The sequence below is a fragment of the Haliotis asinina genome, chromosome 15 (assembly GCF_037392515.1).
Source record: "Haliotis asinina isolate JCU_RB_2024 chromosome 15, JCU_Hal_asi_v2, whole genome shotgun sequence".
Lineage (NCBI taxonomy): Eukaryota > Metazoa > Mollusca > Gastropoda > Lepetellida > Haliotidae > Haliotis > Haliotis asinina.
Window position 1 is genome coordinate 20,639,908 of NC_090294.1, and position 14,041 is coordinate 20,653,948.

At 37.4% G+C, this 14,041-nt stretch overlaps 1 long non-coding RNA gene across 1 annotated transcript; it reads right to left on the reverse strand.

Moving 5' to 3' along the window:
- Positions 1-10,628: 10,628 nt before the first annotated feature.
- LOC137266333 (uncharacterized) lies at positions 10,629-12,719 on the reverse strand. The gene is made up of 3 exons (XR_010954972.1): positions 12,656-12,719; positions 11,175-11,485; positions 10,629-10,787 (listed from the first exon to the last, which is right to left on the reverse strand). It is a non-coding gene; the product is annotated as an uncharacterized lncRNA (long non-coding RNA).
- Positions 12,720-14,041: the final 1,322 nt, after the last annotated feature.

Below are 14,041 nucleotides of genomic sequence, written 5' to 3' on the forward strand. Positions count from 1 at the left end.
GTCTGTAAAATATGAAAGAAGTGCTTCAACAGTTTGGTCCGTCGGTTATTGGTATCATTCATCAGAATCAAGGTCATCATCTGAGTAAGCATCAGTTGTTTGTCAGATAAACTCACTGTAAGCTTTACAATATTACCATTCAGCTTAACGATGTCGATTGTTGGGGCAGAAAAATTCAGTTTCTTAAACATGCTTGATAAACAGTCAAACATTGAACTTGAACTGACCGATGCACAAACTTCGAGTTAATATAAAGACGCATGGCTTTTTGAATACACGACACGTTTCGTGGATATCGACTTTTTAAGAAATTTTGTTATTCTTTAAAGAATCCAAATTAATTCTCGTTTAAATAATAAAAAAAATAGTTGTTATCCATGAAAGGTGTCATATATTCATGTCCGGCAAATTTCTAAATGCCTTTCAAGAACTGCATGGATTTTGACTTCGAGACAAACGTCAGTTAGAATTCAATCTGAAATTTGGATGAAGAGGCTGTTGTTACCAATAATATGTCAAGAGGAAAATTGTTCAAATTACCTCAGATAAGGTTTAGTGCTTTCAAGCTGAACAGGTTCCTTAGATTGTTGTTCGTTCCCTGGCCTCCACTGCTGCCAAATCTGCCCATCAAGTAGCTGTACATGGGGTTGTAGAAGTCGAGGAAGTCCGGGGTGTCCATGTCGTTGTTTGCATACAGCGCATAGATGTTGCTCAAGCTGGATCTCCTGAAGCCGCTTGTTACGGCGACAGTGACGACAAGAAGGATGAAGACTGTTTTCACCTGCATGATTCGGTTCACTGATTACTGCAAAATAAATAAAGTATAATTCAATTTATGTTCCATTGTTATAAATTCATGTAACTTGTTCTGCACTGCCTGTGCACTTGGCATTAACTGTTGCAAGGAATTTTCTGTTTACTCTAGAACCTATGATTCAGGTTCCTATTTACAGAGTGGTATACAAAGATATATTAAACGTCGGTGAAAAAATTAATGTCACCTTCAGATAATCATACACCATTGCACGTAAATTATAAAATAGTTTTGAAACGTATATAAAGGAACCGCTGAAAGTCTTTTCTGACACCATGTGTTCACAAATGCCTTGACAATCTTCTAACACCACTAAAGACAACACGGAACCTCCATGAAGTATGCACAAAGGCTTAAAGATTTGAATACCACTCTGACATAGTTAGCAGAGACCAATGTGGAAGAAACTACCTGTGCGTGTGCGTGATCAAGTCGTGAACACAACGGATCTAGAGTATAGTAAATGCTGACATACATGGGGTATATATACACACAATATTCTGTATAATATATCACTGTGACCATGTCAGTCCACCATTACATCATCGTATAGTAGTGTGTATTTCGACTGAAGGAATCATAAACTACGGCCGTTATTATGCTTGGTTTATAACTTGTCACTCATACTGTGTCATACATTCAGATTGCAATTTCATACAGATATATAGATAGCAATACCTTTATTTTGTTTTTCAATACAAATGTGAAATGTGTAAATTATATGAGAGGGTGTTCCCGTTATAATGCACGTCTTATACGTGCATCGTATGTATAGCAACGTTTCAACATGTTTGGCACAAATTATCTATATATAGATGATGTGATTTTACTCAGGCAATTCCATGCTTGTTTATGAACTAATTCATGCCAACGATCCAGCTCTATCTCATATCTTGAAAATACTTTCAGACGTCCTGATGCAACACATGCTTTAATCTTTATGGTTACTATGGACATGTGTTATTCCTATCTAGTCGCTTTATTGGGTTTAATGTAGAGGTCATTTGCGATCATTTGCGCAACATCCAAGGTCTACTATAAACTATTTAAATTTTGGGGTTTAATTGGTATAGCATGCAAAGAAAGCATATGTCTGTCTGAATATGTTCATGCTAGTCTGTTGCACTTATTTCCTCATCAAAATCGCTGTGTCGACTCATATTTTGTTAGTTTTTTTCGGCATTTTCGGAAACATTCACAGGAATGATAATTATTGTAAAACATGCTATTAAACTTACAACTATTACTTTACAACAAACCATCATTCAGTAGTTACACTTTTTCTTCTCTGTCAACACACCTCCATACAACGTGATTGAACAGTGTCCCCAACGTCACATAATCCGCCTCTAGCACCCATTGGCTCATCATTGGCTCATCACTCAATCATGCTAACTGTGAGAGCTCGTCGTGAGGCAAAGCATTGTCGTTATCAAAGCGAAAAGCGTATTGCTTTCATTAGGGATCTGTGATTTGTTATTGTTTTAGCCATAAACACATGATGGCATTACCCTACTCCCACAAGACTAGAACGCTTTTAAAATTATTATTCTTTCAAAATGCAATGTGAAAACCTCATCTTGTCTGAAATGTGCGTGCGTGTGATAGTATACTTCCTGCACTATTTATCAAGAATATCTGTACATACATTACACACTGTAACCATACTTACCCAAATTGCCCTGTACTTGATTTAATGCACATTCCAGCCTCATCACCCGTAATCATACCGTATCACTCAAAATATACTCGTATACTCATAAGACCTCTCTACCGAAAGCATCCGTCCGTTGATTATCAATACCGACTACTGATAAATCATGATCATGTTTTATAAGTCACTATCGAGACGCGATGATACATAGGTTTTGCAATCTCTAGAATATGTACTTCTTTTGCTTACGCACGGACTCACAATCGGCTAATTTTGATAACGCGTGACGTTGCGGTATACATCTTATATCTTGAATAAGAAAGACAATACAATACATGCTTTTTGACAGGTTTTTCTTCTTGTCCAGATAGAGATTTCCCATGAGCACTGCCAATCAAAGAGAAAACAATGAGCTGCCATGCGTTCTGCATCAACTACAACTTGTTATACAAGTCGAATATGTGCCTCCTGACGGTAGGTCACGCTGATGAATAAAGTAAATAATTACAATTCAAAGGGCGTCGAGGCTCGGCTAAGTGGCGGTCTTGGCAACATATATCATCCTACCCTTAAGATACATTTTGTTCACGCAGTAATAACACTCAAACACTCAAACTCTTCTTAATTCTTAATTTTTTTTTAACTCAAACCGACCTACCAAACAATGTTATACATACGTATATCTATATATATAATAACACTCAAACTCTTCTTAATTCTTATTTTTTTATCTCAAACCGACCTACCTAACAATGTTATACATACGTATATATATGTATATGTATATGTATGTGTATGTATATGTGTGTGTGTGTATATATATACACACACACACACACACACATGTGTGTATATATATATGTATGTATGTATGTATGTATGTATGTATGTATGTATGTATGTATGTATAGACACACACACAGAGATATATACATACATATATATGTATGTATATATCTCTGTGTGTGTGTCTATACATACATACATACATACATACATACATACATACATACATACATACATACATACATACATACATACATACATACATACATACATACATACATACATACATACATACATAAATGGAATATATATATATTCCATTTGCCAATGTGTTTTGAATCCTTCACTAATATTACTTAGAATAACATTATTTAAGAAAACCTGCATTGTTAAACATTTCCTGTTAATTCATATCTAAGAACTGATTAAAATATCAAACAAAAGTTAAAAAGGGGAAACATAGTTATGTCGTGAAAGATAACTGCTTAATGCAGTCAGTACCCTGCTATCTTGCCATCTAATACACTCGATTCAATTAAAAACAAACGAATCACGAGCCTTACGTAAATGCAGGGTCTTTTATATTTGCATATTTATGTTCCGGAACCCTTTGAAGTTCTGAACTAGTATCTTTAGGATATATTATTAGACTATAAATTGGATGTTTGTGATCTAGCCTTGTTTGACGAAGTGACTTGGTGGTTCAAGATGAATTCCCTTGAAAAGCAACGATCATTAACATTGGTGCATGCTGGTTTGTAGATACCCGTATTTGTCCGGGTGCTTGGCCACGGGATGCCGAAATCACAATGAGGAACATGAAAAATCATCTTCCCACGGCCATAGACCTCACCATTGATCTTCCCATGGGCTTGTTCTCTATAAACCAGTCCATGGAGACGATTCCTTTCGTTTATGAGACAGGTGTATCAGATACGTCCTTGGCGGGTCTTTGAACTGTATGTTATGTACACTGGGATCCTCACTTGTCGAAATCCCGTTAATCCGCAATGTCTGCCACTCTCTTTCCATGACACAACTGCTATGCAGGACCTCGTCAGATTGAGGATAGTATACACCTGCTCTTTGACACAAATCGCCAGTCATCATTTTATATTGATATATATGCTTGTCGTAAGAGGCGACTAACGAGGTCGAGTGGTCAACCTAACGCATGTCATCGTATCCCAATTGCGTAATTCGATGCTCATGATGTCAGTCACAAGATTGTCTGATCCACACTCGATTGTTTACAGACCGACGCAATACAGCTGGAATATTGGAATATATTCTGTATTGTAATATTGCTGAGTTGCTGAGTCTGTGCCTTTTAAATAGCAAACAAACTGTTTGCTGGGCAAGGCTACCTTAAACGTTTGTACATACACATGTGTTCCTGTCATGATGCATATCTGTTTCTAGTCGATTTCCTTACAGCCAACTATGATGTTGGGTTTATATTAGTTATCAATCTACAAACATTTGCAAATTGTAAATGTGAGCGAAAGCTGTTGTTTTTTAAATCTAAAGAAAATCCATAATGTCAATATGGATGACAAAAAGTGTGCACCTTTGTGCCTTTACTTCCGTTTATATTATTGCTTACTAAATAGTAGCTGACACTATTTTGTGTCGTCTTTGCATTGTGATCAAGAAGTAAGTAAAATCCGTGTTTGGTGTTATGAATGTGTAATGAAGAATTCCAGTGCGCATTCACGCTGGGCTATGCATAGCGACAAAAAACTAAGCACCACTCTGTTCGGGCGATATCCGGAACTCACACAATGAGTGAGAGTGTTATCACTTCATCACTATTCCAGCAATATCAGAGCGGGGGACACCAGAACTGGTCTTCACACATGCTATCATGAAATGTAACCATTCTGAGGTTGTGTCGAAACATGGGTGTCCCGAAATAGTTACTTAGGTTTTGTCACATTGCACATTCTTGTTCGCCCAGTTTGTCGTAATTGTACACATGCCCTTGGTGAGTGAGTGAGTGAGTGAGTGAGTTTAGTTTCACGTCACTTTTAACAATATCACAACTGTATCACACCAGAAATGGTCTCCATACATTGTACTCATGTGGGGAATCGGACAATGGTCTTTGGCGTGGCGAGAGAACGCTTTAACCACAATGTTACCCCATCGCCACACACGTGCGCTTGGTCATTTCACTGGTAGTAAAAGAGTATAGGAGACCAGTGAGAGAACATTTATGGAAGTGTTGGTGTGTTTTGTAAGATTTAAGAGCGTCAGTTTTTGGGAGTGATAACTGTTGACTATCTGCCGAATCCATTGGGTGTGCAAGGAAACGTAGTGATGGAAACAATATAACTGATGATCAGTGACAAATCATTTCATTACATTATTGATTTCTGTATTTTCATATTATGTTATCGTTTCATGTTAACAAGCGAAGATCCCGGTAACAATTCATCATCAGTAATCCATGCTTGTCAAGAGAAGATGTTAATGGGATCGAAAGATCAGGCTCGCTGTGTTGGTTAACACGTCATCGTATGCAAATAGCGTAGATCTATGCTCATGCTTTTGATACCGGATTGTCTGTTCCAGACTCGAGTATACTGCGAGACGTCATATAGCTGGAATATTGCTAAATGTGGCTTAGTATGCGTTCGCCCTTTCTGTCTGTTTGTACCATGCAGTGCGTTCTCCAAGTATAGAACTTTATGTTTCCCGATTTCAGAGTTAAAATTAATATGATATCACACAAAATCAACGCAGAGAGGTCGATTTCGCGTTCGTCCTCCCAGACGTATAATTTAAGAAAAAGGTCAAGTACTATGTTCTAAGTAAATTTTATTCTCTCAATAGATATTCAATAAGTTAAGAAATAAATAGATTCTTCCGCACAAGGAGTGGTGACGGCGTTGACTCCGATTTCGTCAGGTTTCCTGAAAAGTAAACGTGAAGTGTGAGTGAGTTCAGTTTTACACCGCACTCAGCAATATGCCAGCTATATGGCGGAGAAATGAAGAGTGAAGAACCGTACATTTAGTATGACAATGAACGTTCACAGTGATGTTTTAAATAGGTTATTCTTGGCAATAGAGGTTCTTGGTTGTATGCATGATGCATCATTACGTCATAAGCAATACAATGACAATCCCAAACTTTTTCCAAAATGTGACATTTTCTTAGTGGATGTTTTCAGTTTCTGAATTCCAATATCCAATATTCTTTTAGGGAGACATTCTGGTGCAAGTGTGCCACATTGAAGTTGGTTGAAATAAGTTGAAAACCACCGGTCGTTTCTGTCTTTGCGATGATGCAACTATTAACTGCAAATTGCATGTACTGATCTTTAATAGGATACCATCCTCACAAGACCATGAAAGATATCCTATATGCATGTACCTTAGATCAAATCGTAAGCTTCCAGTCTTGCAAGTCTGGCGAGTCTGTTGTAGATGTTCTGTGACCGGCGTCCTCCACGTCCTCCGTGCCCTCCATGTCGACCACCAAGACCAAACATGTACATAGGGTATTCCAAGTCGAACTCAGGCATTTCAAGCTCGTAGTCATACCCATAGCGATTGTATGGAGATCTGTTCACGTAACCCTGCGTTCTATACGCACTAGCGGCAGCGACGGCGACGACAAAGAGGAGGAAGACGTGTTTCATTTGCATTGTGGAAGAGACTGAAATTCGACAAAGACCGGTATTAGTACTTAACATCACATGTCACAAGATGGCCGACTACTTAATCCAAGCAAGAAGGAAACCGATTTACCGAATTGTCATTCAGCATGTATTGGTCACATACATTAGAGACAAAAAACGTCCAAACTATTCTATAGGCATTAGAAATCGCCAAAATCTTAAGGTGTTGTCTATTGGCTATATTGTTGCTGCTCTCAATACTAATTCTGGGGTAAATGTTTCATGGTTTGGCACGAAGTCATTGCATTGGCAATAAGGTTCCTGTGATATTGACAAACGAATATCTGAAAATGTACTTTTCGCCTGTCCCTATATTTATCCCTGTCGGTATATATACAGTATAGCAAAAGAAACGAATTTTTGAAAAGAATGAATTTTCATAAAAGTAAGTGCGAATGTTTTGTGCTCCATTAAAAACACCAAGTTGACAAATAGCCAGTGTTGCGTTTCTTTTGCTGTTCAGTATATATTTGACAAAAATCAAGGGTTAATGCCGAAACGTCTGCTTCGGTAGCATTGATTTCCGTTGTTATATTTCACAAATGTATTGACTGACCAGTACATATTTGAAACGCAGTAAGTATTGCATTGTTTGTCTTCTGAAGATACCCAAGAACCATTCATGCGTAGAAAATAATCCCAATTATAGTAAAAGTATTAACTTTAGGATTCATGACACTGGGAATAGCCATTTCTTCAGGTGACGCGAAATAGCTTTCAATGCTCACACACAAAACGCTGAAGAATATTATTGTGATACTAAACACTTACATCACATGGTGACAATGTGTATCGCATATCACAATGTAGAATTACACATTCTTAGAAATGCATATTTTAAGATGCTAGTAGTTGGAGACGATCTTACTTTCAATTCAACGAGTGTACCATTTCTTATTCATCCGAACATTACTTACTTGTGTTCGTCTTTGCAGCAAAGGATGATCGATGTAGAAGCGAATCGATGATGATGTTTCTCCAACAAAACGCTAACCCTTATATACACATACGTAATTACATCATGGCCACATCTATACATCACACTTGTAAAGATTGCCTGACACACGTCCAGTAAAGACTGTGACGGCGAATACAACACGTTGTAACAATGAATGGCAGCGTTATACAATAGCCCAAGGCGACGTATTATAAATCAGGGATTAACAAGTAAAGTGTTTACTGATTAGGACATAACGTGTCAATGTGTCAGTCATTTTGGCAGTCACTCGCTGAGGTTGCGTTTGATTGTGAGTAGGTTTTGATTTGTGATGAGTCATATCATGTATTTTGTTACGTCAATGTACATAAACATACGAACATTTACCTGTATGTATTTTCAGTGGCGAGCTTTGGTCGTCACATCAATGGGTTAGGTTCTGTTTCCAGTATAGGTACATTGCCCAATTTTGGTATCCATCGCTCTACTATTGTAGTCATGTGGGTAAAGTCTTGAGCTCAATAACATTTCTGATATCTACTGAGCAGCAAAAGAAACGCAAGTCTTTTGCGCGTTTTTTCAATAGAAGACATAAACGTAAAAGTTTACTTCTGTGAGATTTCATGTTTTCGAAACTTGCGTTTTCTTTTCCTGTTCAGTATAAGTATGCTGGACGCCTGTCATACCAAGTAACACCTGACTCACTTTTACACTTGCCATACTTCTGCTTTTTCAAAGGAATCATGGACTACAACCACTTGAGGAAACAAGTGCAAGACAACAACTCTCCTAGTCACATTATTTGAATTTGTTCGTCCTATGACAGTGAGAATTCGGCTTTGATGTGGTCATTGTTTTACAACTGTTACGCACAAATTATAACAAAGAGTATTGCGCTGTACATCATCATTAAGACTGATGTGTAAATAGCAATGTGAGGTGAAGAATTAAGTGAATGGTTAAATGGCTCTCAGAAACTAGTTTAGTTCACCTGCGCGCTCGTAAAATCACAAATACAAATTAAATAATATTACCATAACTATGTCATCTCCAAACATTTCATTCATCTTATTACGTCGCTCTACTTCAAATCATTTTATTAAACAGTGTATGGCGGTAACTTTAGTTCAAGGTTGCTTGTCTCGATTTTCATACTTTAAACAGGGTACGGATCTGATAAATTTAGATCAAGGCTGCTTCTCTCGAATATAAACTTTAAACAGTGTATGGAGGTGATGAATTTAGTTCAATGCAACTTAGCTCGAGTTTTATACTTTAAACAGTGTATGGAGGTGAGTTTAGTTCAATGCAACTTAGCTCGAGTTTTATACTTTAAACAGTGTATGGAGGTGAGTTTAGTTCAAGGTTGTTTGTTTCGATTTCCATACTCTAAACAGTGTATGATTCTGATGAATTTAGTTCAAGACTGATTACCTCGATGTTTTTAATATTGAACAGTGTATGAAGGTGAGTTTAGTTCAATGCTACTTATCTCGATTTTTATGCTTTAAACAGTGTGTGGATCTGATGAGTTTTGTTCAAGACTGCTTATCTCGATTTCTATATTTAAAGAACGTATTGATCTCATGAACTTAGTTCAGGGCTGCCTAATGTTGACGTTAAGCCCAAGTATGATGGGTCATATGCGTCTATCAGTTTGAAACGCCTGAGCCCATGTACTGACAAACTAGGATGGGTTCATAACTGGCACTCTTCTCAATATCGACCCCTTCGACAAACGCATCATGGTAATTCAAATCTGCACACATACCGGCCCATGAACGTTGGTGTAAGAGAATCGGGAAAATCAGCGATTCGACCCCCAGAGCCCCGACATAGTCTCACAGCTCAAGATCGCAACTGTACTTAGTTCCCTGTTTTGCAGAATCGGACTGGTCTATCAACTGTGCCCCAAAGCACAAGCAGTGTACAGGGTTGAATGTAAATGTAATGTTTAGCATGAGGTAGTTATATATTTGATTCATTATGTGCAGTAATGTAGGGAAAACCTGTCACACAAAATGACGCTAATTCATTTTACAATTCATCACTGTCAGATACCCATTTTATAATCCTCAGATATGGCAATGCTCACAGAGGAAGGTATTGCATTGAACCATTAACAACAAGAACCCATAAATACATCGAGGTTCATTTGTATCACAGTTTGTTTCCTTGTTTCTTTCCTTTTCCACAAGGAATAAAATAATCAACCCCTGAAATTCATTCACGGGTTATTTTCAAAGCCTCTGTCAGTACAGCAAATTTAGTTGTCTTGACATTTATCTTACTGCGCACCAATCTAACTGCAAAGTTACGAATTCATTCATGTCCACATATTACATCACAGTTATCCAATCATGTTATAATGAGGTACTTCTTCGTGTGCGTATTTTACCACTGACTGTTAAACTGAAGCGAGACTCATTACTTCACGAACGTCTCTGCTTCAAACATTGATACAATAACTGACATCATGATGCAACAAAAGAACCGCTTTGGGTTTGTATCACAACACAACCAAGCGATCGTCTATTACCTATTTTGAGGGAGGGAGAAGTGCTGTTGCTTCATATTTTGACCGCTCGAAAAGCTTTCTTCCAAAGAATTTAGACTCATAGCTTCAAATACATATCTGTTTTTCAGACGTAACGGGGAAAGAGCAAGTCTCAATACATAACCCCTTCTGTGACCAATCACCAAACGGTTAGTCGCTCATTTGTGAGATCAGTTACAACAAACATATTACTTCTCACATACTCAGTTGCCTGATTTATTTCGAGACATGGAATTTCACAGCAGTTAAAATACAGAACGCCTTTGCCAACAACAGTTCTCGTCACAACAATCGATCTTCCGTTGTCCGCTTTCAGATTATGAAGATACAGTGGCCAGAGATAGATATAACCTGAAAATAAGTGTAAGTACGCTGTATTTTAGGTGCGACTCGTTGCTAAGTTATGACGAGTGTTTATATAGATGAGGTAAATAATTCATGCTATTAATACGCATAAAATGTGAAATATTGCAGGATGATCTTATTGTTTGTGACATGATAACTTCAACGAAAATCGAGTATTTTCTTAACGAACTTTCGAAAACCTTTCCCGTATAAATATGTTTTCAACTCAGTTGTACACGTTTACAAATAAAATACAAATCAATATTAAATAGTGGCCAAGTAATTAACCAAACCATGTGCATATATAAGTTTGATGTTATATTTCAGATTATTTGAGAATTAAATTATGAAATTCATACGATTTATTAGAAACATTTTGTACAAAATATTTACCCGTTAAAAGAACCCTATGTCGAAGGGCATGTCGATATCAAAGGCGCCATACATTAATGTAGAGTATGGATTGAAGGGGTTAAATCTGTTGAATGAATTGAATAAGCCACCTCTGGAAGATCTTTGTCTTGGATTGTATCGACTGTACATATTGTATGGGTTGAACCTGTTGAACGGAGTTCTTGTACCACCAAGCGACGTGGATGAACTATATGTTGGTAACGCCATGGCCATTGCAACGTTGACGACAAGAAGTAAAACTACCTTTAGCATCATGTCGTAATGTGTCCTGGTGGAAATTAAATATTGACCTGAAACATAAATATATTTTACTTTACCAAGGTAGTCATGAGTTCTTAATAGTTAAAAATCGATTTTGAAAGTACTTCACTCTTTGATGTCTTGAGTAAACGTGTACGCTAAACGTTTTGCTCAAAGCCACCGATTGCGTGAACCCCAACACAAAGACAATACTGCACATGATCAATTTATGTAAACACATTGACTCACAGAGCGTTTCAATGAGAGTTAGAGTTAGAGTTAGAAATAAAATGAAACCGAAATATAACGCTCTTAGCATCTGTTATGAGTAAACAATTGCCACATTTTTATGGAAAGGATATTCACTACGACGGCAAATGTCTTGACCTGAAGTCTGCTTAAACTGCTCTTACACAATGTTACTAAATATGCTATATAAAGAGCACCTTCTGAACGTGATAGTCATCATAAAAATCACGATCACAAGATATTGTGCATTTTTCTGCAATCCTTTGATAACCATCTAAATTTTGTAACATTCCGAAATTTACGATAAATTGTACTTCGGTTGTGACGAGGAAATAGAGGAAATGAAATAAAAGCCCTGCCACTGGGAATAAAAATTTCCATCTGGTAATTCTTTCACAAACAAATCTCTTGCTCGTGACTTCTATTCATAAATGCATTGCAGTTTCAACATTTTGCAACAATCATGCTTAACGATATTGACAACTGAACAACTGACAATTTGCATGAAGCATTAAGCAATTGACAAAACCAGAGTGAATACTTTCCGATACAAGTGCTTATTAGATTAATGTGTGTGAATAAGTGTGTTTTAGCAATACTATAGCAATATCATACTTCACACCCACAGAGTCTTCAACACGACGAGCGAATACTTTAACCACTTGACTACCCTACTGCCCCACTAACCGTCTCAACCAGTACCCAAGTATTTATGCATTATCATTCGCATTATATATTATACGACAGTGTTTCAAGATCTGTATCCTAGTACAATAAGTATCATATACATTAAATTTTGCAAAGCGCTCACTTATGTACGCCGTATACAACAGGCAACAGGCAACAGGCACATGTAACATTTTACGCCGATTTTAGGATATATATCATTTATATATGAATACCTGAACTTCATAAGAACATGCATTTTGTACAAAATGAACTTGAAAAATCTATTTCCAGAGAATACTTACCGGACACTTGTCTCAGCTACAAATGAATTCTCGAGCTCCACCTCCTTCTATGAATTCCTTTTCTTTCTGCATATATACCAAGGGCTAACTATAAATAAATGACAAACTATAAACAGGGATTACAATAAGTTTAACCAAACGCATCCTTCATCTTGCCGGAGACACATTAAACATATTTATGTGTTCACTTGCAAAGTTTAATTGCTCTGAGCCCGGCTATGCTATTACACGTCGGTAAGCACTCAACAAAGCACGCAGTCTGTTTTCTTCAGGATTTATTGTGTGAGATGTGTGTGAAAATAGTTTCAAGAATAATATGTATGTATGTATGTATGTATGTATGTATGTATGTATGTATGTATGTATGTATGTATGTATGTATGTATGTATGTATGTATGTATGTATGGATGGATGGATGGATGGATGGATGGATGGACGGATGGATGGATGATGGATGGATGGATGGATGGATGGATGGACGGATGGATGATGGATGGATGCATGCATGCATGTATGTATGTATTCGATGCAGCTATCTTTGTACTGGCGAATGTTTTGATGAAAAGAGGAGGAATCAGTTCTATGGATTTACAACTTCTTTATTGCGACGTTTTGGCTTAGACACGTGAATAATCACGGCGTTATCATCTACACTGAAACATCGTCTTCATTGCAATAAATATGTTTCCAATCCACTGTACTGCAGCTGCTGGTTACTCTTTACAACTTTTAAATGCCTCGGTTGTCATAAACCTCATATTTTGAAATACATTTTAGGTGCCTGTTATTCTAGATCTAGGTACACACTGAGTTAGGTTTACATAATATGTTCTTTTAATTACATTTAGGTGTCTGTTAGTTCAGATTTATTTACATTTACATTTGAGTATGTAGGTCAGCATGAACGTTGAAGGCTCATGAACGTAATTCAGCTGGTACATATATGAGACAAGAATAATACCAGATATAAATCTGCTGAAACTATGCCAACTGCAAACTTAAACGCCTTCTATATCCACATTTAGACTGTTGGAATACTCTTTCAGGGCATAAACGTGCCATACCTGAGCCAATATATGACTAGTGCAACTTAAGGGCCGAGGATTGATTGTTGGTTCACCTGGTCTGAACAAAGACCTTCAATACGCTGTTGTCCATACACACCTGAGCTGTGTGCTGTGGTAGTGCACGAACTATATTGTTCATGGTCCATGGTTAGAGTGAGTGAGTGAGTGCGTATGCTTTCACACCACGTTTAACAATATTCCAGCAATATCACGGTGGAGGACACTAGAAGTGGGCTTCACAGATTGTACCCGTGTTGGGAATCGAACCGGATGAGATGTAAGTCCTGATGGGGTGCCTATTGGTGGCAAAGGTACCAA